This window comes from Ascaphus truei, chromosome 2, assembly GCF_040206685.1.
Source record: "Ascaphus truei isolate aAscTru1 chromosome 2, aAscTru1.hap1, whole genome shotgun sequence".
Classification (NCBI taxonomy): domain Eukaryota; kingdom Metazoa; phylum Chordata; class Amphibia; order Anura; family Ascaphidae; genus Ascaphus; species Ascaphus truei.
This window is the reverse complement of record NC_134484.1, coordinates 134,235,582-134,262,334: the sequence shown is the minus strand read 5'-3', so window position 1 is coordinate 134,262,334 and position 26,753 is coordinate 134,235,582. Positions and strand designations below refer to the sequence as shown.

General features: G+C 43.4%; 1 protein-coding gene across 6 annotated transcripts in view; it reads left to right on the top strand.

Moving 5' to 3' along the window:
- The first annotated feature begins 7,886 nt into the window (after positions 1-7,886).
- The window catches only part of GREB1L (GREB1 like retinoic acid receptor coactivator), a 104,570-nt gene continuing 85,703 nt past the window's right edge, over positions 7,887-26,753 (top strand). For 3 of the 6 annotated variants that reach the window (XM_075585207.1, XM_075585206.1, XM_075585203.1), the window contains exon 1: positions 7,954-8,065. The gene's annotated coding sequence lies outside the window, so the exon portion shown is untranslated. The other 3 variants (XM_075585205.1, XM_075585212.1, XM_075585204.1) reach the window with 3 other exon arrangements.

Below are 26,753 nucleotides of genomic sequence, written 5' to 3'. Positions count from 1 at the left end.
AGGGTTCCTGTCACGTTAGTACCAAGTGTTAGTTAGGGACTCAGCGGACGCTGCGGTTCCTGTGAAGCGGTTGGACCCACGTTGGGGTCCACAGAGACGATTCCAGAGTGGGATCGCTCTAGCGGTCCGCACGTGCAAGGAGTTCGGGTGGAGGATCAGACGGATTCATCACACGTCTGACCCTTTGAGAAGATTGTTGCTGACCCGAGCACCGGAGTGCTCGGCAGGTATTATACCATCATATGTGCACCAACAGGCCTAGAGGTTCTTAGTGACTGCGCAGTCACCATTGACTATCTCTGTAGGAGTAGGGGACATTGGGTGGGGTTCTTGTGACACTGGGTGGGATCACCTAGTGTTGGGGAATCGTCCTGCGAGACGTCACTGTTAGTGTCTCCTCGTGAGAGGGACACAGGTTATTATTATTTGTTAGTAAAGTCATTAGTTATATAATCACTGTGTGTGTGGTTTCTGAGTGGGTTCCTATGTTAGGGTCATTCTACACTTCCCTAGAATCCTACATAGGTGGAGGCGCTGAAAGAAGATACGTTCCAGAGGATTCACCCCAGGCTCTCACTAGCGTAGGCTCAGACCTCCTGTGAGCCTGCAGGTATATGCACCACACCGAGTAACACCGTATGTTCTACTCACCCACACTATATATGCGATTGGGTGGGGTGGAATACCCGTTACATAAGATATTAGTATCTGGTGTAGGTTTATCACTAATGTTTTTCTGTATCTATTCCATTGTGTTGGTCATGCAATGAAACAAGTTTTAACAAGACTTTTTTTAGGATTTGCAAAAAAACGTAAACAGAAAAAAATCCTAAAGAGGACAATGATTGAGATGGCTGTTACTTAGAGAGAGTGTTACTTGGGTAATAGTAAAGGCAAAAGTGCAAAAGTGCATCATATTATTAGGGAGAATGTGATCCCTGGCCAGAATGAACAAACATACATAGTAACGATTTTGTGTGGACACCAGGTATTAACTGGAATAGCCTAATTTAAAGTACCATGAATGAGTATCGTTAGGAGGTTTCTAGATTTTAAGGTGTTGGCTAAACCTTAAGGGGGATGGAATGATTGGATATCAAAAATATGGCAATAACATGAAAACCGTTAGATCATGTATGTCTACGGTGTTATCATCAGGAGGACAAATACACAAAACCGAATTACACAGTACAGATAGTTATGTTAATAATCAGCAGTCGACATATTTTTAATATTACACCAGTACAGAAAAGGAGAAAACTGGGGGTCAAGGTGTAAACGTGGTTATCAGAAATAATTGCAATGTATTGTAATGATGGAAATAGACCACTCCCCTGCGATGGATATATCTATTCTAAGAGGGACTGTAGACAAATGCTATACATACTATGCATATACTATAGAAAGGAGACCAGGTCCATATCTATGTTGAGACCCAAAGTTCACAAAATCTCCCCCCTCCATTGGTTCCCTCTCTGAATAACATATTCGCAGGTGACACCCGGTGCTCTAAGTAAGGTATTCATGGATGGGGCTAGGGTGCTTTCTCTGAGAAAGGTATTCACTGTTTGGGTCAGAGTGGTCTCTCTTAGTAAGGTTATTCTAATTCACGGTTGAGTGTTTCTGATGAAGTTTCATATCTTCTTGACTTCCACCAATGGACACAATTTGCCAACATCCTTTTTTTCACTGATAATTTATTTTCCTTTTTTGTTTTAGTATTCTAGAGTTTTTCTGTTCATTGTCTTATAAAAAAATAGTTGTACAAAAATAAACCGCAACACACACTCAGGGTATGTTACTTGTCAATTTAATTGTTTGCAAGATTGCTTCTTTAAAAGTGCGTGTGTGTGTGTGTGTGTGTGTGTGTGTGTGTGTGTGTGTGTGAAGTGTGATAAGGATAATTATTAACTCTTACAATAACGTGTTTAGATGAAAGATTATCTGGCATTTTTATTTAAAATAAAATAAATACAATTTAGTATTAAATAATATATATATATATAAATATATAAAAAATGCATCAGTATAAAATAGTAAGTATTACAGAGTTCAATTAACATTTGACACATGATAAGTACAATTTCTTTGCCCATGGCATTATCCTGACTGGTCAACTGAAGGAGGTTATTTTTGTCTGTGTAAGAAGTACATCCTGACACAGCTTTGAAATGTTTACTTAATGCTGTGTAAAAAAACGCTGCCTAATGACACAGCATGGGGACGGATCAGAGCTGATTGTGAAAGCAGCAGATGTTAGAGATACAAATGGCCTATCTTATTGTAAGCAGTGTAGCCAATCTTGGAGCTCGGATGTTTCATGTTAGTCAATCACAGACTAAAGGTACCCTACAAAACATCCAAAAGATAGATCTGTGGGCCTTTTATACTCTTAATGATCACTTGGGATGGAGTGGTTCCTTCCCCTGCCATAGATACTTGCAATGTATTGCAAAGCAATGGCAGAGAAGGAATTACTTGGATATTATTAATCAGGAGCCAATTGAAAGAGTTAGGCATTGCAGATGGTCTGTAAAGGAAAGTATGTGTTTCTGCAGATGAGACAAAGATCTGCTACAGGGCTGACACTGCAGGGGGTAAACCAAATGATTAATGATTTAGGTAGATTGGAGTAATGGCGATGTGTAAGGCAACTATCATTCAATGCCAAGGAGTGGAAAATGATGCACTTAGTCAACAAAAATCCAAAGGCAGAAGTCACGATTAATAGCATATAACACTATAATGTCAACCACTATAGAGAAAGGGGACTTGGAAGTTTGTATCAAGTGACTTTAAAGTAGGCAAACAATGTAACAAAACATATGTATATGTATTGAGTGGTATTACCAGCCCAAACTAGTAATAGCACCTTATAGATACCCTTTCAGCAAAGGCAGTAGAGGATAATACAGTAAAACATTTAGAAATGCTTGATAGACAAATGTCTATCCTAAATATGAAAGAAAGCCAAGGATCAAACAGGATTTGAGGCTTTGCAACAGAACAGTGGAAGCAAAATCGGCAGATTAGGTGGAACAAGTGGTTCTTACCTTCTGACAAATTCTGTTTCTATGTTATTCTATTGAAGCTGCAGTTAAAGATGCCGTTTAAAAAAAAAAAATTCCATTCAATATGTGCATCAATACAATCTACACAGTGGCAAGTAATTAGCTAAATTGCCAATCGATCCGTTCTCCTGTGATCGATCAGCGATGATTCGGCTCGGGGGTTCACTAAATGGCTGTCAGTGCAGCAGAAGAGGACCAAAGATGCAAAGTTCTGTGGGGAAGGTCATGTGGCCAGGCAGTCACTAGATACAATTGGTGCACTGCTAGAGAGAGAGCAAGGCTCAAAAAGGGGTGTGCCAGAGCCTTTTTCAAAAGAGGAAGGGGATGCGACTTTGTAAATGGTTGCTATAGGAGCAAAAAATGCTTGTTACATTATAATACATTAAAAATGTCTTTACACTTTTTTATTTTTTTTTAAATGCTACAAGTATTTTCTCATCAGAAAAGGGGGGGAAGGAAACCACACAGTGGATGTGTCTCCTAAAAGAATTCACTATACTGCACACCTACTAAACTTTAAAATTTGACTTTTAATATATTTACATAAAACATATGTTACCAAATCGTTGTGTATTATACATTAAAAATAAATTAAATTATCAAGAACAAGCGTCCGTGTCAGTGAATGTGCGTTGGAATAATCTCAGACAGCGAATAGTATACGAGATAGCAGGACACAAGACGCTGATAGTCAGGGTATAAACCCCTCTGGGACGTCTATGAGACCAGGTGCATGTGTATATATATATAAAATATGACTAACACACTCACATTGTGAACATTTGCTTCACTTGCTATGAATCAGTGACCCTCCATTATCACACTATCAGTAGCACATTTATACTTAGTGTATGGTTATACACCTTTAAACTAACATCCCTAAGTGCTCTGTGGTTTATAAATCCAAGCAGGACTACAGTATTTTCGTGATACCATCATTCACTGAGTGTGTTAGTCATATTTTATATATATATACACATGCACCTGGTCTCATAAACGTCCCAGAGGGGTTCATACCCTGACTATCAGCGTCTTGTGTCCTGCTATCTCGTATACTATTCGCTGTTTGAGATTATTCCAACGCACATTCACTGACACGGACGCTTGTTCTTGATAATTTAATTTATTTTTAATGTATAATACACAACGATTTGGTAACATATGTTTTATGTAAATATATTAAAAGTTAAATTTTAAAATTTAGTAGGTGTGCAGTATAGTGAATTCTTTTAGGAGACACATCCACTGTGTGGTTTCCTTCCCCCCCTATTCTGATTCACTTTTCAGTTCACAGTTTGCACCCACTTTTTTGATTACCATATATTCATTCATTATTTCGTTTCAATTGGTGTGGTTTTGTGATCACTCCCTAACCCTAGTGTTTTGTCTAAGTATTTTCTCATAGTACAGAACTGATTTATTAAAAAAAAAAAACACACATATAAGATATTGCTTGAACTGCAGCTTTAACTGACAACCTCAGGTTTCAGCACAGGAGGGCCACAACTCCCCCTTATATAAAATTAATTTTGTTTTTCCCTGGTCCAACATATATTTTGGAATAATCAGCCTGCTTCTTGCTTCCAAGAATCCTGTAAATCAGAAGGGCTCATCAGGTTTAATAATAATTTTGTGTCGGAACTATTCATTTATTTTAGTTGGAGGATACTGTTAGCGGGGAATGGATTACTGACCTATGTTCCGAGAAATGTGTCCACTTCCATAATTTTTCTTGCTTTCTTATTGCATGGCCAACACTTGGCAGCACATATATGCCAAGCGTCAAAACTGAGCAGCTATGTGAAAAGGACAAGACATAAGAACATTGTAACAGGATCTTTTTCCTCCAGTAATTCCAATTTACTGTTTTTTTTTTTTTTTAGCTTACCTGAACCTGGCCATTCTTAAGAGTTTGTGATTGGTATGGAAAAAGTAATAGCACTTACAATTTTGTCTGCACTTTTGACAATTAGCAAACATAACAAGGCCCAACTGGTGATTCGTGCGATTCTACACAGCTTCCTCTTTGTAATGTGCAAACTGCCTGTCAAATATATGAATGCTCTACTTTTTCCCTTAAAAAGGTTCCCACAAGTCAGCAAGCCAATATAAGCGTAAGCCTTTTGGCCAAAATCGTCTTAGGCTGCGGCCATAGTGCGAGCGCGACATTGCGCGCGGTACGAACGAAACCATTATGTGAAGCAGTCCAGCCATACTGCGCGTGATGCGGCGCGCACAGAAGTGCGATGGCGAGGCAGGATTTGGAGGAGACAAATCCATTTGATTTTTCGCGCGACAGCTGTGTCACATGAGCGTTTCAACCAATGAGGGCAAACCAGCCTGGTGATGTCACGGCCACGCCTCCACATTACACGCGTCATCTTTGTCCACAGATTGCTCAGGCAACAGGTACACGTGCTGTCACACGTGCACTATGACCGCAGCCGTAGAAAGCCACGGGAGTCGCTAAAGAAGAAGGCCACTTCCTCTTTCCTCAGCGACAGTGGAAGTTTTATCTGCATCTACAAAGCTTCAGCTCTGCTAGCAGTGAACCTGTTGTAACACACATTGTATAGCCATATGCTGTATGGCTCCATAGTAGTAAAGAAATGAAAAAATAGCCAATGTTTAAAACAAATGAAATAAAACAAATGAATCCAGGAAAACAGCACCAGAATTATCAAAAGAAAGGAGTCCCAATGAAAGCATGTTTTCTAGTCTGGAGATTAAGAACATAGGGCCATATTCACTAAGAAGTTCTACTACCCTATAAGGAACCTTCAATGTTGAAAGACTAGCCTTTATGGTCCCGATTTCCTGGATTAAAAAAAACAAATAAACAATAATCCAACACTTTGGAGCAATTGTATGTAGCACTATTCTCCCCCCCCCCCCTTCTACCTATGGTGTGAATACTTGTTAGGGTCAGGAGAGCTGAGCTGATCTGCGGTGATATGGAGATCAGGACAGGCTTAGGCCGCGCTTATAGTGCTGGCGACGCGATCGATAACATCACCCATCGCCACCCGCGTACGTTGTCATTTTTTTTTAGCGACGGTTGCCAGTTATGTCACTAAAGGGGGCGGGCTGCGCAATTTGATTGGTTAAGAGACAGTCACATGTGGCGACTGTCTCTAAAAAATCAAATAGACCCGGCTACCAACTTTCCAGACGCGACGCCGCTCCGTCGCGCTTACTATAAGCGCTGGCGACGGAGTAAATTGTTTTGGTTTTGAGCGACGTCATGTCTCCGTCGCGGGCACTATAAGCGCAGCCTTAGGTTCTTCCTCTGAGCTGCTTCTCAGGGTGCTTAGTGCCTCCATCTGTAGTGGGCTCCAGGGTGTCCGGAGATCAGTCCCCACTATTGCACACTTCTTTTCCCCCTGCCCAGGGACTGACACGCAGCAGAGGTATGATGAGCAAGAGGTTTCATGCACAGCGGTGCAGAGTCTTAGAGGCTCCTGGCCTATGAATGGTGCTGGACCCCAGTAGTATGGGGTGATCTGTAGCAATCAGATGTTCCCCCAGTCTTTAAGGACTGGAGGTGGGCACGCTCATTCCCAATGGGAGAGGCTCACAGCCCTACTGGTCATTTCCTCCTCCAGACCAGGACTGACTACATTTGGCTCTGCGTCCCCCTCATGAACCAGAAGGGGCGGGCTCATGGTCTACACCTTTCCTTGATAGGCTTACACAGGCCATGAGTCACCACCACACTCCTGTCCATCAGAGAGGAGCATGTAGGGGGTCAAAAAGCCATGGATTAACCTGTCAGAGCCCAGACTACCTAGAATTTAGGTGACAGAGGTGGAAAGACAGGTAGAATAGACATACTCTGTTACATGTACATGACCCTCTTTCATTGGAAGTTCAATAGTATGAATAAGTCATTTATTATATAGAGAGGATATGGGGATCATTTATAAAAGTTGGCTGCAAAATTGGCTGCACCAAATATACCAAGTAAAAATATTCCCATTGAAATCAATGGGATTTTGTTCTTCGATTAATCAGATGCTGAATTTTGCACCAATTTTCCTTCTGTGTTGTCTTCTTACTTATTCAAGGCTGTAAGTAAAGTTTTCCTCCTTCATTCAAATTGGCGTCGCCTTCCTTATAACTATCCTGGTCGATGGACCAAATAAGACTTTGGGGTTCTTGGCCAAACACCGAATAATAATAAGTAAACGCACCCGAGCGAGCTCCCCAAATAGTTTTCTTATGCCAAAGTGCCACATATGAATGACCCGCCTATGAATCAAAGTCTCCCAGTTGCAAAACTGGGGCAAAATGCAGCACCAGAATGAACAAAACCCCAATTAAAAGCGAACCCCTATTTTTATGTTTCATCAATCTGGCAATGCTTTTAGCCTCAGGTTTTGCAGACTATGTGGGTCATTTGTCTAAATCTCTAAACCGCAATGATATTGCACCAAATTAGAGGAAAACAAATCCTCTTGCTTTCAGCAGGGAATGTGTCTCCCTGCTCAATGTGGTGTAGTTTCTCTGCACCAGCAGGGAGACTGAGAAATGAGCCCCTCTGACACCCAGCCCAGTTCACTTTCTAGGGACTTTATTGGACATGACTGTTGATAAACAGACGGGAAGCCTCGGCAAGTGGGACCATCATTTGGAGAGAAAAAAAAATCAGTACCCCCCCCCCCCCCAGGAAGGGGGATCCATGAGAGTGGGACCGAGGCTTTAAATGAAGCAGCCCTCCTCCTGGGAGGTTCCCGCCCCCCTGAGAGCAGCAGAGGAGGGAGCAGCAGTCGCTGGTGTGTGCATCTGCCGCTGGGGAGAGCTGCAGAGGAGGAGGAGGAGGAGGCGGCGGCTGCAGATCCTGCCTGGCAGGGTAATCCCAGGACAGGGGCATTGGTGCCAGAGCAGGGGCTCGTGTTGTCAGGATTCACATAGAAGGGGCCGGGTTGGGCGGGCAGACGGGAGCAAGGTTGCACATTACAAGCGGACTTCATTGGTCAGTGTTGCAGTAGCAGGTAGGAGCAGCGGGCTGGGCTTGCATTGCTGGGGAGGATTGGAGCGGTTGTGGATTGTGGAGGACGGGATTGCGAAAGCGGAGAAGGATCCGGTGTAAATCGGGGTGCAGGAGGAGACCCCGGTGTGTGGGAAGTGCGTGTCCTTGCTGCACCTGTGGGGGGGTCTGGCGCACTCGGGGTAAGTCGCTGTAGGGCTGGGACAAGCCTGGAGCGGGGAGGCTGCATGCAGAGCCCTGGGGAGGCTGCATGCAGAGCCCTGTGCAGAGCCCTGGGGAGGCTGCATGCAGAGCCCTGTGCAGCGCCCTGGGGAGGCTGCATGCAGAGCGCTGTGCAGCGCCCTGGGGATGCTGCGCGCAGAGCCCTGTGCAGCGCCCTGGGGAGGCTGCGCGCAGAGCCCTGTGCAGCGCCCTGGGGAGGCTGCTGCATGCAGAGCCCTGTGCAGCGCCCTGGGAAGGCTGCTGCATGCAGAGTCCTGTGCAGCGCCCTAGGGAGGCTGCTGCATGCAGAGCCCTGGGGAGGCTGCTACATGCAGAGCCCTGTGCAGCGCCCTGGGGAGGCTGCGCCCAGAGTCCTGTGCAGCGCCCTGGGGAGGCTGCGCACAGAGCCCTGTGCAGCGCCCTGTGCAGGCTACGCGCAGAGCCCTGTGCAGGCTACGCGCAGAGCCCTGTGCAGGCTACGCGCAGAGCCCTGGGGAGGCTGCGCGCAGAGCCCTGTGCAGTGCTCCGGGGAGGCTGCGCGCAGAGCCCTTCTGCAGTGCCCCGGGGAGGCTGCGCGCAGAGCCCTGTGCAGTGCCCCGGGGAGGCTGCGCGCAGAGCCCTGTGCAGTGCCCTGGGGAGGCTGCGCGCAGAGCCCTGTGCAGTGCCCTGAGGAGGCTGCGCGCAGAGCCCTGTGCAGTGCCCTAGGGAGGCTGCGCGCAGAGCCCTGTGCAGTGCCCTGGGGAGGCTGCGCGCAGAGCCCTGTGCAGTGCCCTGGGGAGGCTGCGCGCAGAGCCCTGTGCAGTGCCCTGGGGAGGCTGTGCGCAGTGCCCTCTGCAGAGCCCTGGGGAGGCTGCGTGCAGAGCCCTGTGCAGTGCCCTGGGGAGGCTGCGCGCAGAGCCCTGTGCAAAGCCCTGTGCAGTGCCCCGGGGAGGCCGCGCACAGAGCCCTCTGCAGAGCCCTGGGGAGGCTGCGCGCAGAGCCCTGTACAGAGCCCTGTGCAGTTCCCCGGGGAGGGCTGCGGCGCAGAGCTGATCCATTAAGGCTGCTTTAATCAGTGATACGTGTGTGACAGAACAGGGTGATACTTGGGGTCATTGCTTCACTGTTCTTATTTATTTTTATTGATCAAATGTTTTACCTGGAAATAATGCGTAGTTGCCTTTCGTTTTCAAGTATGTCCTTGGCAGAGTAATTGTGGTGGTTAATTACTAGTAATAATTAATAGTGCCTTCTTAAAAAAAAATATTTTTTACATTTTTTTGACGGCACTTGAGTAGTAGCAATGTTATGGCGCTGGGTTATTTTTACTGGTACTTCATACCATCGATTATGTTTATTTTGGGTATGGTTTACACACCTAAACATTAACACTACTTTTACAGGTAGAAGTGCAAGTTTGGGTGCAGAAATAACATTTTAATATGTATCTATCACTTGAGCTTAACCAGTCTGTGTATATACATGTAAGACTTTCTATTTTTATTTTAAATGATGTCTTGCCGATCTAATTTAACTACATGTATTATTATTTTTCTGCAATAAGGCATGGTACGGCTACTTTTTTTTTTTTTTTTACAGTGGTTTGCCCGCTGATTGCAATCGGATCATGATGGGATTCTTCCCTTTCCTGTTAGAGAGACTGTAATGTTTTGTGGTATTAATCTCCACACCCCGAATCTAGCTAACCTGTTATTGTCACAGGGGAGAAGTGTCGCCACTGGGCGAGTGGCTATTAAAGGAGTTATATTATTGTTCCTGATATCACGATCTCCTAAATTCTATGTAGCATTGTGGTCAAGCTGTTGGGACCTCCCACTTATAAAGGATTGCGCTACTATATGTATTGAAAGCGACAGGCATATTTAGTAAATAAAAAGCATCTAAAAGCTGCAAAAGTTCTAGAAGTTCATTATCCTCGATACTCTTACTCTGGTCACTGGACACTTTGCTTTAACCCATTCATTACGGGGGCACCACATGTGCTGAAGCAGGGATATCCTGAAAACCTGACCTGTTGGTGGGTCTTGAGGACTGGAATTGAGAACCCCTGACTTAAGGTATCATGGTGTAGATCTCCGTTGTAGCCCCAGTGCACAGGGCAGTATAACTTCATACAACAATCACACAGTATAAGCTTCTGACTTGGCTTCTGCCATGCAGACGTCTTATTGCTCATGGGGTTTCTCTTGAGTAGGGTCTCATGCCCCACTCCCGCCATGATGGGGCATGAAGGAGACTAAATCGTATAGTTAATGCACCAATCGGAGAACATGCATGTGTTTGTAGTTCATTGTGCTTTTCTTAGGGCGTGCTCATGGTGGTGGCGTGGGCGCGCTTCCGTGTGCGTCACTGCGCGCACTCCTGCAGCCCCAGCGATGTGTGCACTAGGCTGCAGGAGACTGGGGAGGCGATCAGGGGCGTGGTGAACCCGTGTCACGAAGCTGGTTCACCCTCATTGGCTGAAGCAGCTCACGTGACGCCGACATCACGCGTCTGCAGCCCGAAATCACAAATTTACTTGTCGGGCCAAAGTGTAGCGTCAGCGCTGCTAGGGGCAGCGGGCACTTGAGGAACTACAATAGGAATCAGGTAAGAGTCCCAGAAGTGCACGTGCACATAGCGACGGCGCTGGCCGCGTTTCCAGTAGCGGCGACGTGCTCGCGACCGCCAACGTCGCTATAGCGATAGCTGCACTTTGATGCAGGAGACCTTGGGACGGCGACAGGGGGCGTGTCCCATGACGTCACACAAGTGGTTCGCCATTATTGGTTGAACGGCTTCACGTGGCGTTGAGGTAACGTGGCGGCCACACACCAACACGAAATCCACTGACGAGCGATTTTGGTTACTGTGCAGCGCCTTCGCGGTCACGCCCCCTATGGGCCCCCGCGACGGACTTCATGCATTTGTTTTCGCGCTGCGCGCCATTGCCACTACTGTAAGCGCGGCCTTACTTGATGTACAGGACAATGTACACTGGCAGGGCTATACAAAGACACATTTCTAGCAGTGGGTTGCTACTGATACAATGTGCAGAGTAAGTATTGCCTTAATATTGTTAACCCCTCGTCTACTGGAATAACCATTGCTTGGGAGTACGATGGTTTTATTTATTTTTAGTATATTTACCGGTGTTAGATGTTTTGTATGAGCTGCTTCTTTAAATTGTATTGTATTGTATGTCTTTATTTATATAGCGCCATTAGTGTACATAGCGCTTCACAGTAGTAATACATGTGGTAATCAAATAAATAACAGATAAAATAGTTTTTTTTGTTGTTGCAACGCCATTCTGAAATGGTTTCAAGTCAGTCCTAACTGAATCTACCCTGCAGAGGTCACATTGATTTCCTCACCCCCACCTTTCTAATTTTAATTGCAATATTTTGTTGATTCGAAGCACAAATAAGCATGAAATGTTGTTAACCCCCCTACAGCCTGTACATTACTTTTCTTTATTACAATACTGGCCACACTGTCTGCACTCCTGTATTTAAGTCAGATCAGGGACAACAAACAATGTTCTTTGTTACTTGCAGCTAATGCCCCCTGAAGGGTCTTCAAACCCCTTCCAGAAACGACATTTGCAGCTGCTACATTGGCAGTGAAATGACCAGATTATTACTGTGGGCTTGAGCAGGGGAGCCCTGCGCCCCCTACCGGCAGTTCCCCCCTTACCGCAGCTCTGGTGTCGGCGTTGTGACATCACATGACCTCATGGCGTCATTTGACGCCGCCTGGCCATGGCAACGCGCCTGAGAAGCCGCCGGAGCCAAGGTAAGTAAGGTTTACAGAGGCCTTCGCCGCTTCCCCGGCACTTAATTTAAGTGCCTTCGGGAAGCGCTCGGGGCCTCTGTAAACCCCCGTGCCCCCCACAGTCAGTCCCGTGCGCACCCCACTTTGTGCACCGCTGGGCACTCAACCAAGTCCTCAGACCCCCCCTACCCCCCCAACAGGTCAGGTTTTCTGGATTTCCCTGCTGCAGCACAAGGGGCTCAATCAGTCCCTGTTTCAGCACAGGTGGTTTACGTGAGCCACCTGTACCGACACTGGGATATCCTGATCACCTGACCTGGTGGGGGGGGGGGGTGGGGGCTTGAGCACCACTGGGATAGACACTTGCCGCCACCTGACAAAATAACTGTGTGTGTGTGTGTGTGTGTGTGTGTGTGTGTGTGTGTGTGTGTGTGTGTGTGTGTGTGTGTGTGTGTGTGTGTGTGTGTGTGTGTGTGTGTGTGTGTGTGTGTGTGTGTGTGTGTGTGTGTGTGTGTGTGTGTGCTGCCTAGTACGTGCATTGGCGCTTCCAACGTAGTATGTGAATATAGTAAGTCTTCATGAACGCTTGCTGCAAGTAAAAGGCATCATCACAGAATTAAAGATCAATTGTAAGTGGGTTTGTCTTAACTGTTAGGTTAAAATGACATTACTGAGACAGTTCCACCAATCTATTCACTGCAAGGTGGTCCTATGAGGCATTGGAGGCCTCTTTGAACAAAGTGTTCAAGTTGAACGTTATTGAGACATGAATGGTTTAGGGCATTTGCTCGTGAAAGGTCCTTTAAACAGATACACAAGGTGTGGGGAAACAGTTGGGGTTTTACACTTCCATTTCACAGTGCCGTTCCAATTGGCAATCTACATGAGTTGCAGTGGTCTGCAAATTTTAGGTTGCAAAGGGCAGGCCCTCAGGTACTTCACACTCTGTCAGTGGCGTAACTTCAGTATAAGGGGCAGTTCACTTACCTGCCGGCCCGGAACGTCATGTGAGGTGTTGCCAAGATGAGATACTGCAGTGCCGACGAGTATTCTAAAACAAACCTGGGGCAATCACCAACAAGACCCTGGTACATGCTGCAACATTTCAGTGACATTTCTGCATATAGACTAATGGCCCATCGGATTAACAGCGGGGGTCCCTGGCAGTCCCATTCAAACTGAATGGGACTGCCAGGGACCCCTGCTGTGTTAATCCGATGGGCCATTAGTCTCTGCAGAAATGTCACTGAAATGTTGCAGCATGTACCCAGCTGATACCTGAGTGATAGCCCCAGATTCGCCCCAGATTTTCCAAGGCAAGTTTTAGAATACTCGTTGGCGCACCTGTAACGTCATATGACGCCGTGATGCCGAAGGTGCAAAGCTGCTCTCGTACATAGGCCTCGCTTTCTGCCCCCAGCAATCGGTTTCATTGCTGTGGGGATGAGCGCCGAGCCTCTGTAACGGCTTCATCTCGAGTGCGGAGGGAGGGTCCGCGTTATTTTTATGCACTTTGACAAATGTGTATACTGTTTATTTTTTTTTTTTTTTTTTGGGGGGGGGGGGTGGGGGGGGTAAACTCCATAGTGATTCTCAATTTGTTAGGAATGGTGTTAAAATAGTAACTGGGAGGAACTTCATGCCATTATTTTATTTTGTACACTTTAACCCTTTGGGTTCCCCATAATATAGCAATCTTGTCCTCAGGTAAGCCAAGGCTCCATAGTGTCGTAGCTACATCATGCGTGTTTAGTTTGGCGGAGGAGATTTATATACGGAACACTGAACGTAATATAACTGGAGACTTTAACCTTTCTTAAAAAGTGACAGCACGGTCATGTGGTGCTCTGGCATTCTGGTAGAGTAGCCCCCTCCAAACCTTATTTATTGTATTTTATAAATAAATGGTTTTATTACAGGGGATCCAGTGGAATATGCGTATTTTATTTTACATATGTGTAGTGAAGTGGTATTGAAGTTGATGTTGCTTCCATTTTGTAATTATTATTTTTTTTATTTACATTGCATGCATCAAGCGTACTGCAGTGTTTCACCACCAGCGCAGTTCAATGCTTTTGGTTCCCATATTCCCCACAGAAGGCATGCATTTTGGTTTCACATTCGCACCTGAAATAATGTTTGCTTTAGATAAGTAGGATGAAGATAGTGTGAAAGTGTTTTTCTTGGTGGTTTTTTAAACAATGGGGTTTGTCCTTGACCTGGTAAGTCATTAAACCTGTAATAAGCCATCGTTTGCCCTTATATGGTTATCACATATTTGGTATTTATCTTCTATGTGGATTTATCATGTTAGATTTTTTTTATTTTTTTTAGGCCATTAGATGCCATTTTTTTTTAATGTTTTTTTCCTGTTTCTTAGTCTGGAAGTAGTATGTGTTTTACAGTAGGTTTGGGTCTTGTCACTTCCCCCACATTGTCCTGCCATTTTACTTTTGAATGTTGTCTTGGTCTTCAATTTCTGTTGGAATCCAGACTAGTACAATCTCTGACATCTGTTTTTAATGTTGGATGTGTAATTTTGCTATAATTGTGCAATGTATTTGATATTTAGAGATATATCCAGAGTCTTTCATTTACGTTTTTTGGTCAGGTTTCAGGTGGCCTTCTTTGGATTAAAGTAGGGGTGTGCAAACTGGGGGCGTAGGATTTTCTGTGGGGGGGGGGGAGGTCACGGCAGTTGCAGAGGCCCCACGCTCTTCCCTCAGGTGCATACATTAAATGCCGGGGGAGGCGTGAGACTTCTGCGACTTCCCTTACCTGCTCTCAGCCGGCTTTTCGGCGCCGCTAAGGCCAACGCGGCATCACATGATGTCATATGACGCCCAGAGCAGGTAAGTAGGTGAAGCACAGACAGGAGGGGCACGAACTGAAAAGTTTGCGCGCCCCTCGATTAGAGTACAATCTTTGTCCAACAATGGTAATTTCTTTGAGATGTCTGTCCCAGTGCCATTTTCATTTCTTGACCCTTGTGATGTCACAGACTTCTGCTTGGTTTCAAACCCATTAATTATTTTTCCAGTCTGGGTAATACCCAGCATACATCTCTCCAAACCTCTGAGTTGTCTGAAGCTTCTGATTTATCTTGACATTTGGGGTCCAAGTTTCACATCCATACGTGAGCACAGGCTGAATGCACTGGTCAAACACTTGCCTTTTAAGGCACAGTGGAAGGTCCCCTTGCAAGATTGTCTTGTTTCTTCCAAATGCACTTCACCCCATCTTTATTATCCTATTGATTTCATTCAAAAGGTTCCCGTGTATGGATACTCGCTGGCCGTAGTAGACATAATTTTACTTCTAGTTCTATTCCATTCATTTAGAGCTTTGTAGCGTTGACATAGTTGTTGTACAGCCCTTTGTTGCTGAGATTCGTGTGGAAGCCCACCTTCTTACCTGCTTCGGCAACTTATCGGAGTTGATGCTGGTCTTCTGGACTTGTGGCAAAGATAACAATGTCTGCAAATCGTAGGTGGGTTTTGAATTTGTTTTTCTTCCCAATTCAATTACTTGAAAAGTTTAAGTGTTACTGGGAAAAGCTTTGGCGCTATGGTTCGTTCCTGTTGCTCTCCCTTACCTAACTTTATTTTGCTTATGTCTTCGTGTAATTTAATCTCAATGTACACTTCGTCACCTTCTGGAGCAGTGAGGTGGCTGTATATTGGACAAATTGGAAGATTCAAAATTGATATGGTAGAGGTCAGGGCTGACTCCTGTGGCCAATTGAAATTTGTTGTTTCTCTTTGGTGTCAACTGGTCCATGGAACAGCTCTGAAGGACCCCCTTGTTCAGCTAAAATAAACACCCTCTCTCCCTTAAAAACACAAGGGCTTTCTGCTTTAAACATACCACTATCGTACGTTCCCTTTCTTCCTTGAGGAGGGGTGGGGGGTAGGGGAGGGACGAGACGACTGCCCCTTTAAGATGAAAACCACATATATGCCAAAACAATAAGGTTCTGTAAACCATTTAACAATTGAATTGGCTTCCTAATCCAACTATGCAAAAATCAATTCTTTGTTTCTCTGGAAATATAATTACACATTATCTTTCTTGGAATGGGGGATGAATTGGGTATTTGGTCAATCAAGTGTTTGCTTTACACATTCAACCCTGCCCTAATCAGAGCCATTAAACATATGAGGAGAGGAAGAGTGTGGGTTCTGACTGAGCACACTTGTACACTATGGTACCAGACAAAAGTGAGTGACCAGGGGAAATCAAACGCCTCCAAGTTTTAGCTCACCACGTTTTAGAAAGTAACTTATAAAATAATTATAGGTGTCAGTTATGATTAGAAAAAAAAATACCAAGTTATAACCACTTAAACATGTCACTGCCATTAGTACGCAAAGGGTTAAAGGGGAAATCTCTCCAAGGGCCAGGGTGGACTGCAATGTGTTGCTAGCCTCTCTGGCAGCGAAAGGGTTATGATAGGCATAGTGGTGTGCAAAACAATTGTATTGAACCTCTATGGGCAGCATTAAGCTCCATTTAGCAGCCCACTGTGCTCATGCCCTGATCCGTTAATAAAGCTGAAGAGGCTATTTAACTTCTTTGTTGCTAAAGTGTGAACTCTGATACCCAGGGCATTGAGTGGAATATATGAGATTTATAGAATTCTAAATATAATCTAATTATCAAAACAGCAGGGGCAACGTGAGATGATTGGGCATCTGTCATGCACACATCCTTTTTTTTATTGACTTGCATACTGTCATGTGGGAGATGGAGTTTTTGTTTCCCCCACCCCCTCAACCAAGGTTTAGGTTGTATGTACCTCTGGTATTTTGTGTTTAGCAAGTACAGTGGTTTGCAGAAGTGTTCACCCCCCTGGCAAATGTTAAACGTTTTGTTGGTACCTGAGCGTTCTCCACAGCATTTTAAAATTACTCAAGTACTTTATACTCTATATATATTTTGCAATTAAGATTTACAAAGAAAAACAGATACAACTGAGATTAGTAAGTATTCAACCCCTTTGATACAGCAGCCGTAATTGGCTAGGGTGCAAATGAATTGTTTGTAAGGTCACAACATTATTGAAATGGTTTCAGCCTGTTTTATTCAAAGGGGTTAAACGTGTAGATCATTTTCCTCGGGTATATACAGACTTCCATGCTGAACTCGGCATGTTATCCAACAAAGCAACCAAAGAGCTTTGGAAATAGGTCAGGGATAAAGTGGTAGAGAGGCACAGAGTAGGAGAAGGGTTAAAGAAAATGTCAAAGACTCTGATTATCCCTCTCAGCACAGTGAAATCCATTATTTAGAGGTGGAAGATGCATCTTACCACCCACACACTACCCAGATCAGGTCGCCCTCCCAATCTGAGCAGCCGGGCAAGCAGGAAACTGATTTGGGATGTACTAACTCTGCAGATCTCTCTCAAGGTCATTCTTGGCTTCAAAGTACTGTCTGAGATGGGAGTCAGTGTTCACACATCAACAAGAAGCCGGTCCCTACACAAAGCTGGCCTGTATGGACGGGTGGAAAGAAAGAAGCCATTACTCAATAAGACTCCTCTTAAATCTTAGTACAGAAAGACCTTTTTGAGTGATCTGCAGCTATGAACATTTAAAAGGGGAAATTGAAACCTCATTTGAATTGACCGCAGAAGGAACATCTGTGAAATGCTTTAAAACGATTTACCATAGCTCTCACATGGAACTCTACAGCATAAAGGGAATAAAGGTGTCACATGTATTAAAATAAGATGGGGATGTCACCAAGAAAAATAAAGTTTACTATTGAATATTATAGCTAAATGAATGCTAATAATGTGGATACATTTCTGTGCACCTAAGTAATGCATCTGGGAGACAAAAATCAAACAGACTTTGGAGAAAGGGTTGACTTTTGAACCTGACGGGAAAATGTTATCAGTTCAGGAAACCAATACATTTTTGAGAGCTAAACGAGTGAACATGTCATCCTCAATTGTTTGGTCTCGTGTGGAGCTGGACCCTCCAAGACAGAAAAAAAAAACAGAATAAACCTAAATGGACGTGGATTACACAATGTTGTTATTTCTTTTATTTATTTTTTTTCTTCTTTATAATAATGTCCCCCAAAAATAACAATCAGGATAGATTGCGACTTTATTTTATTCCATCTGCCTCCCTACTTTTTTTTATTTTTTTTTGGTAATCCAGTATTTGAGCTGTATTTGAGAAGTGACCATGACAGGGAACGAGGATTACTGTAAATGCCTGCTACATAATGCAGCGCTTACTCGGCTGTCTGGCATTCTTTCTGTGTAGCACACACATGATGGAGGAACAGTCTCAAGGCGTAGTTTCTCTTCTTTTTAAGAAGGAGCAGCTGCTTGTCTTGGCTGATCGCATTACAAGGCTCTGAAACCAGTTGCAGTCTGTTTTGCCTTTGGGAGTGAAGGATTAAGATGTGATCTGTTGGGGGCAGGGTAATGAGAGGGCAGAGGCTCAAACACCCACACTTTTTTGAATGGTATAGTTCAACTTAGTTGGGACCAAAATGTAATGTTTCTTGTGCAAATTGCCTTTTGCTTTCCCATCCTGATCATACTTGCTGATTTCTTAAATTATTTTCCGTGTTGTAGAAATAGTGATGCTCTTGACAATGGCCACAGTGTAAATGTTTAGATTAGATTTTAAGTACTACTTTGTTATAACTCGGACCTGCAGCTTAAATGATTTCCTCTGCTAAGCATTACGTACAGTATAAAACATATTGTTTGAAGTCCCTACGTTTCCAACACTAATCTTTGTTTGAGCTGAGAATTTTACTAAAATCAGACTTTCTACTCCCCCCCCCCCCCCCCCCTCTAGTTTCACGGTTGAATAGGGATTTGCAATAATTGCAAACCATGTATAACTAAATTGATCTGTGTCAAATACAAAGGAAAGGATACAAGATGTAACCACCTGGGACCAGGGTATCTCGTCCATGAAGCTTACACTTTGTTTTACATTTGAGAATATAATTAATAGGATTGATTCATTGCCCCAAGCCTAATGGAACAATTTTTTTTTTCTGATATCATGTAAACGGAGTTTACCACGTACACAAATCCTACAGCTGCTTTTGTATGTGCTTAAATTATATGGGAATAGACTTGTCGAGTTTGATTTGGTCTCATGAGGGAGTAGATTATAGATTTAAACCACTGATCTTCTGTTCTTTATAAGTAACTGGGTGCATGTTTTAGGTTTTGAAAAGATAGTTGTTGCCTTACATGTGTCGTGTGGTAATACGGCTTGGTTTTTGTTTGTTTTTTACACCAAGGTTTAGGAAGGAAGATGTATGTATATCTTTATATAGCGCCAATAGTTTACTCTGCGCTTCACAAAGACAATACAGTACAGGGAATTATAATACAATAAGCATAGGAAAGGAAATCCCTGTCCCATAGAGTTTACAATCGAAGATACGAGATACAGAACAAGGGAGATGACATTTTTAAAGAGGTGTCTTTGCTCGAATCTCTGCTAGTGGACTCCAGAGCAATGTATTTGTGGACCACTCTTTCAATTAAGAGTTAGGATATCCCTACACCACATAATTTGTAGTGTGCAGTCACCTTATATTTCAGTTATCCTATTACTTGCATAGTAGAGGCAAATAAAAAATTAAATCATTTTTTTGCTTCTTGTGGCTATAATCCGGTTCTAATATGGCCTGCAGGGGAAAGAAAAGATCAACATGAAAGCTTTTCTGCAATTTTGGGGGCGCTTTCGCAGTGAGACCTGTATGTAGCTACTAGGCCTCTAAAATATTAATGTGGAGTGAATATTACTCTGGATCTGTCACTAACATGTGGACTAAAAGAAACCGTCAGTCTGCTTCAATCGTCTTGGCCTTAAAGGTATGGTTCCTCCCCTAGGGTTCATGATTGTCTTCTAGGTGGAGGGCAGGGGATTTCCAAAGCTGAATCATTTTATCTCCGGAGAGCTGCAGCTTGCCGAGATATATATCTCCGAAGCTGCTCCTGGTATATTCCCTGGCTGGGTAAACAAGATGGAGGTTTTAAACCTCTTGCGACACCAGAGCCAACAGGAAGCGGCAACGTCATCAGTCGCAGTTTCCTATTGGCTGTAGTGGCCGGGGAGGTTTTGGTAATTTATGAAGAGGCAAATTTATCAAGTCCAATATTTTGTCTTTTATGCTTTCAGATTACATAGAAATGGAATTCATTATATTTAAGTAGAGTAATAAACATAAAATAAACCAACAATGCGTTCTAGTTTATTGATACATTGGTTGTTTAAAATTATAGGAGGTTAAATCCCTTTTAAAACGTGGTCTAAATGATACATTTAATTACAGATTACATTTGTGAAAATCCGTCATTTTCTGTCGCCGGCTGCCATGGCTTGTGCGTGCTTCCTTTAAAGTAGGACTCTTTTATCTAATCTGTATCACATGGCGGTTCTGCTCTCTCAGAAGATGAGCCAAGTCGGTGTTACTCTGTGTCTGACCTGGGGAAGGTCTGCCTTCTGACTGAAACGTTGGCTTTCTATAACTATAAGACAAAACCTCCCAAAAACTTGTAAGATTTTTATTTTTCCCCCCACCAGACTTTTTTTTTTTTTTTTAGATCATTCGTGCTTTTTCCCGCGGCTAATGCATTAAGATGCACACACCATTTTTTAATATTTCTAACTTTCAATTATCCCCAAGTTCATTTGGATAAATAATCCAATGATCTATGTTACAAACATAGTGTTGGCTTCAGATTTGCAGCAACAACTTTAGTGTCTTTGACCATAAAATAAGAATTGAAGTATACAAATGTGTGTTGCTGGTTCTGGGTGTAATAGCAGTTATGTATATCTAAAGTTAAATACTTTGCATGGTGAGTCCTATTAAAGAACCAACATATCAATTTTACAAGTTTTTTGTGTGCAAGAATTACCTTACTCTTCACATTATAATAAGGAGTTAAAAATTCTCAAGACCTGGTTTTCAATGCTATTCTTCAATATTTACAGATTTTAATGAGTAATATTCACCACTGTCCTATGTTGTGTAAAGTATCTATTGTATTGAACGCCATTCTTTAAAATTCAATGTACTCATAGACTTTGAAACTGTCCTTGCACTCCACTCACAAAATGTATTTTAACTCCATTTCTCTCTCTTACGAAATCCCCCCCCCCCCCTCCATTCCCTTTTTGGACTGCAATGACCCATCTACTGGTAAATTGGTTAGACAGATTATTTATATCAAAGAGCTTTGAAAAGGCTGATTATATTGTGGTGACAAGACAAAATAAAAAATGAATCAAATCAGGATTTTGTTCAGTTGCCTGGTTACAGAAAATGCTCATCAAGTCCCTGGGTAATTTTTGAGTAGGCGGGAGCTGAAACACAAATCAGAAGGTCATTTGTCCTGTGATGGCTGACTTCCTATGATCTGCCCTTTTTGTTAGTTAAACAATGGCTTCTTAACCCTCCACAGCAGAGCCCTTAGTGATACTACAGAACAGAGCATGTCCCAGTCAAGTTTGCAAGCACTGTGCGAAGTCCGGAGCCCTGCGATTTGTATAAGAGCTGCTCAGCAAATGGATTGCAATTCAGTAGCTGTAGCTTTTGGCCGGTAGAGCACAGTTAAAAACTAGGCTGTGTGAGTTTGACGTGAATTTATTTCTGCATGCAGTGAAAATTGATATTCGATACAACGTTGTCTCCGGTGACATACAATTTCATGTGTTTTCTGGGACAAATGTAAAGTAACTTTTTGGCATATTTTACCACAGGTTGGGAAGCTTTTTAACGTGTTTATCCAGAAATATACAGTCTTCAGTATACACTTTGATGATCCCTTTATTTTTTTTTAATAGCTATAAGAGACTACGTATGAAAATGTGTATGCACTTGAAGTTCTTTTCTAATCTTGTGTTTTGGATAAACTGCAGATATAAACACCATCTTAAATTCAGTTTAATCCCATGGAAAGGTAACTATTGCAGGGACAACCTGTTGGGTGTTATTTACACACACTCCTTTCTTTGTGTTTTTTGTTTTTTAACTTTAATATATTCTAACAGATCCCATATTTATTTATTTTGAATTGCAGATGCATGTCCTGTCTCTGCAGTATCTCTCCTATTTACATTTTAATTTTCCTTCTCTTTGGCCTTTGTGCTACTTAAAGCAGATCTTTGTCATTTTGCATAGCTAATCGGGATTAAGTCTGAAACAAAACCCAGATGACAGCTCTGAGGAATTCCAAAGGCCTGCTGAGACATACAAATTCAGCCAGGGGCTAACTGTATTTAGACTGGATAAAACCTGCAACATCTGAAAGTCTTCTCCTTTCTCTGTCTCCCTGGTTTCTAAGGCAACTGTTTCTTTAGGACTTGATATCTTCTTTGCCGAGGATTTGCTGCACTTGTTTGTGGTTGCATTTTAACTTTTATGTCGTGGCAATGCAGGAGCTAAAAAAATCAAATATGTTAGTTTGACATATATATACAAATATAAAACAGAAAAAAACTAGCACTAAATACAGATGCAATAAATACATAGAACTAAAATAAAAAAAAACAAAATATAGTTACTATTCCAGTTTAGGAGACAAAAAGAATGTAGATGGTCCAATAACACAGAATGTGCTATAATGCCAAAAATGCAGGGAATGGGGGCTGCTGTGTCCAGGAAGAATCACTTCCCAAGAAGAATCTGTGCAAAAAGAGGAGAGAAACAGTGCACAACCCTAGTGCATTACCGCAAAAATAGGATGTATTCAATAGAAAGGGGATAGACAATGCCCACTTACAAAATGATTAAAAAGTGAATACATGTAATGGATTCTTTGCAACTTTGTATCACTATGGTAAGTCACTCAGCTGGGGGAACCTCCGATCACCAGTCAGATAGCCCAAGACACCACCTGCTTCTGAGCTGGCTGCTGCTGGCTGCTGCAGGCTGCGAGAATCCTCCCATCCCGACACCAGCAACAGCTTTGCCCCATGCAACACTGCAGTAGAGGCGCAAATGGATCCGGTACAACCGCTTATGGTCCACGTGTTTAGTAAGGGTTCCCTCTGCACACAACTCGCATCTTCCGTATCAAAGTAGCGAGATGACGTAACTCCCAACGCGTTTCGTCAGCTTGTCATTTTATGGTATTAAACATTCATATGTGCAATTTAGATTTAGTGATACTTTTCTTTGCTCGTTAGGAGTTCATTTAGCTCCTTCATTACATCAGCTGTGACTCTTGGTTTAATTTGGGCAATATAGTCCGTAAATTATATTGTTATAATATATAATTTACGGACTATATTGCCCAAATTAAACCAAGAGTCACAGCTAATGTAATGAAGGAGCTAAATGAACTCCTAACGAGCAAAGAAAAGTATCACTAAATCTAAATTGCACATATGAATGTTAAATACCATAAAATGACAAGCTGACGAAACGCGTTGGGAGTTACGTCATCTCGCTACTTTGATACCGGAGATGCGAGTTGTGTGCAGAGGGAAGCCTTACTAAACATGTGGACCATAAGCGGTTGTACCGGATCCATTTGCGCCTCTACTGCAGTGTTGCATGGGGCAAAGCTGTTGCTGGTGTCGGGATGGGAGGATTCTCGCAGCCTGCAGCAGCCAGCAGCAGCCAGCTCAGAAGTAGGTGGTGTCTTGGGCTATCTGACTGGTGATTGGAGGTTCCCCCAGCTGAGTGACTTACCATAGTGATACAAAGTTGCAAAAAAAAGTTACATGTATTCACTTTTTAATCATTTTGTAAGTGGGCATTGTCTATCCCCTTTCTATTGAATACATCCTATTTTTGTTGTAATGCACTAGAGTTGTGCGCTGTTTCTCTCCTCTTTTTGCACATATACACATATACACATATATACAATGTAAATCCTTGACAAACTTTTTTCTTTTCTTTTTTCCATGTAATATGCCTCATGGTTGTATGTGGCCTGAAACCGTTTTACTAGGTCTGCATGAAGCATAGCTGTTCTCTAAATGATAGACTACAAAAAAAAAAAAAGCAGATGGGTGTAAGGAGTGCGGATACGCAGCTGGTGAAGAGGTCCCTGTAAGAAGAGCTCAGACTCTATTAATCTGCCATCATTTTCTGAAAAAAGTGCACACAGTACTTCAGTTGCTTGTCTCCGGCGTATGGGAGATGACTAATATTTTGACCACAGCCATTTTCCATTAATTCACAAGAGCTGTGACGTAGGTGGTCTTGTTTGTCATCTCAAGATGTATCCTTTTTATCAAATGGTTTTTATTTTCTAAAATAGATGTGCTAATAGATCTATATAGAAAAGTCACCCTTTTTAACGTGAAGGCTGAATCCTTTCTCTTGTTCTGTGGAGAGGCTCTAAAATCTTTGTAAAGCTGATATCCATTTTGGTTCTGAAGACAAGTGATCACCTCGGTTGCGTGAATCTGCTGTAAGGGGTCTTACGGAGTCGTAACGTGTCTTCTGGCTTAGCACCATTTGGTTAATCGGCAATCGTACCCAGAATCCTTTGTATGATCCAGTGCAGTTTTCGGGTGGGAAAAAATAAAATAGATTACTAATGTTGGGAATGCGGACTTTTTTTTCTTTTTCTGCCACCCACAACGTGAAACGGCCTTGTGCAATTACCACCCTAACTTATTGGCAGTGCTAGATCTCTTGGCATTGGGTTTAAAACTCAAATGTGACACAGCTGAACACCTTCTCACTCTCACCGTGCACATGTACACCACAACACTGTTTGATGGTGGGAACACTGAGCATCTACGTGGCAAAGAAATGTTCCTTTTCTATTTGTAAGCGCAGGGTTACTTATACAACCGCTGTTATTTTGACACCTGTCAATTCCTACTTTTCTGTTAAGTGCTATATTGAACCATACACAAACATATCATCCAACTTCTTTTTGCCTGTGGGGAACCTTTACTTTAGTCTAAGGAACACAGAAACCTTGATTCAGGATGTTGGGCATTTGAAAGGACGGCTGCCTGCAGTGCAGGCTAAGGCTGCGCTTATAGTGCCAGCGATGCGACAATGGCGGCAAAACAAATGCATTGCCGCCGTCACGTGCGCTTATAGTAAGAGCGACGCGACGGAGCGTTCGCTATCGCTGGAGGTCATCTCTATTTGATTTTCCAGTGATTGTCTCCTGACCGTCGCGTCGCTGGCACTATAAGCGTTACCTTAGGCTGCGGCCCCGCTGGCGCTGAGCGCGCTCATGCTTAAGCGGTGACGTCACCAGCTCTCCACGCATGAGCGCCGGGTGTCCTAGCTATTTTGCAACCGCACGTGGGGGGTGGGAGGGTTGGTGTTGCGGGCAAGTTGATTGCGCTTGAAAGTAAAAACATTTTTTGTTTACTCAAGCACCAAGCTTGAGTGAGCGAGTGCGCGCACCACGTGAGTGGGGACTTACACACATAGATTTATGCAAGTAAAAGCGGCAAGCACCGCGCGCTCAGCACACTGGGCGCCAGTGTGGACGCAGCCTAAGGCTTGTAATATAGTATGCGCGTGCATGGTGTGGCGCTCTTGGGGTTTTAGTTTCTATGTTGCAAGCAGTGATGCACGTGGCTAGGGGGCGTGGCTCTGTCACCGCGTTAGGCCGCGCTTTGATTGGCTTGCAGCGTCACGTGGCTCGGCCACAGCACGAAAATAAAATTTTCTTGTATTTGTTCTGAACTGCCGCGCCACTGCTCACGGCCGCGCGTCTCGACTGTAACATCCGCCTCACACGGTCACTTATCATTGACGCGCGCACGCATGTGCGCTATATAACAGGCCTAATGCATTTCTGGCTCCTGTAGCAGCGAAAAGATTAAGGTGGAGTGGGAAAATAAGGAAAGTTATTTTTACTATTACATTCTTCCGCCTTCCCACCCCGGGACTTTCATGCATTTCCGCTGTTTTAGTCTGGCTCGGCTTTTGTGATGTGTAGATGTAACTTCCAGGGTACGTGGGAACATATTGTGTTGTAGCATTGGATTTATCTCAGGGAGGTCCTTAAGTCATTTTTATCTTAAGATTTCTTCTGTGAAATGAATAATGTATGCATATCGCTTATGGCTGCCGTCTCATTCTCCCCCTTGCAAAGAGAAGCTGCTCTTGCTTAATAGCCTCTGAATTATGAGGGCAGGAAAGGTCAAGCACGCTACAAGCAATAATGTTTATAGAGATGCAGAGGTCATTATCATTCTTTGGGCAACCGCTGAACTCGCAGGTTTCGATCCTTGAGGAGCGTTGTTCATTCCTGTTCAGGACAGATGTTGATTTCATTACATAATGTGAAAATCCAAAGGCTCTTGTAAGTGGGCTTTTAGGTGTTGATGCCCAAAACAATATTTTTATTCAAATGAAAACTTGTGTTAAAAAATAAAAATAAATCAATAAATAAGGCTGCCAGATAATAAGGGAATTTGACTGCAAATGAGTCGGATGAGACAGGCCTGTTAAGTGAAGCTTTTGTGCTAGGACCAGTGAAATAATTCCACTGACCTGTTTAAGGGGTCTCATTTGCGTGATTAATAAATGGCAAATACTTACAGGTGTCAGATTTTGGTTGAAAAGCATGAAAGTTAGGTTAGGGATGGAATTGATTTTCCCTCTGGCTGCTCCCTTTTGTGTGATATCACTGTGTGATCAGTAAGGGCTTATACAGCCAGAGTCCCCCCTCCCCACCTCTTTCTGTGTTAGTTCTCTAAGGACAGCGTGGGTGGGAGAAGGGTAAAGACAACACTTGATTGACCAAC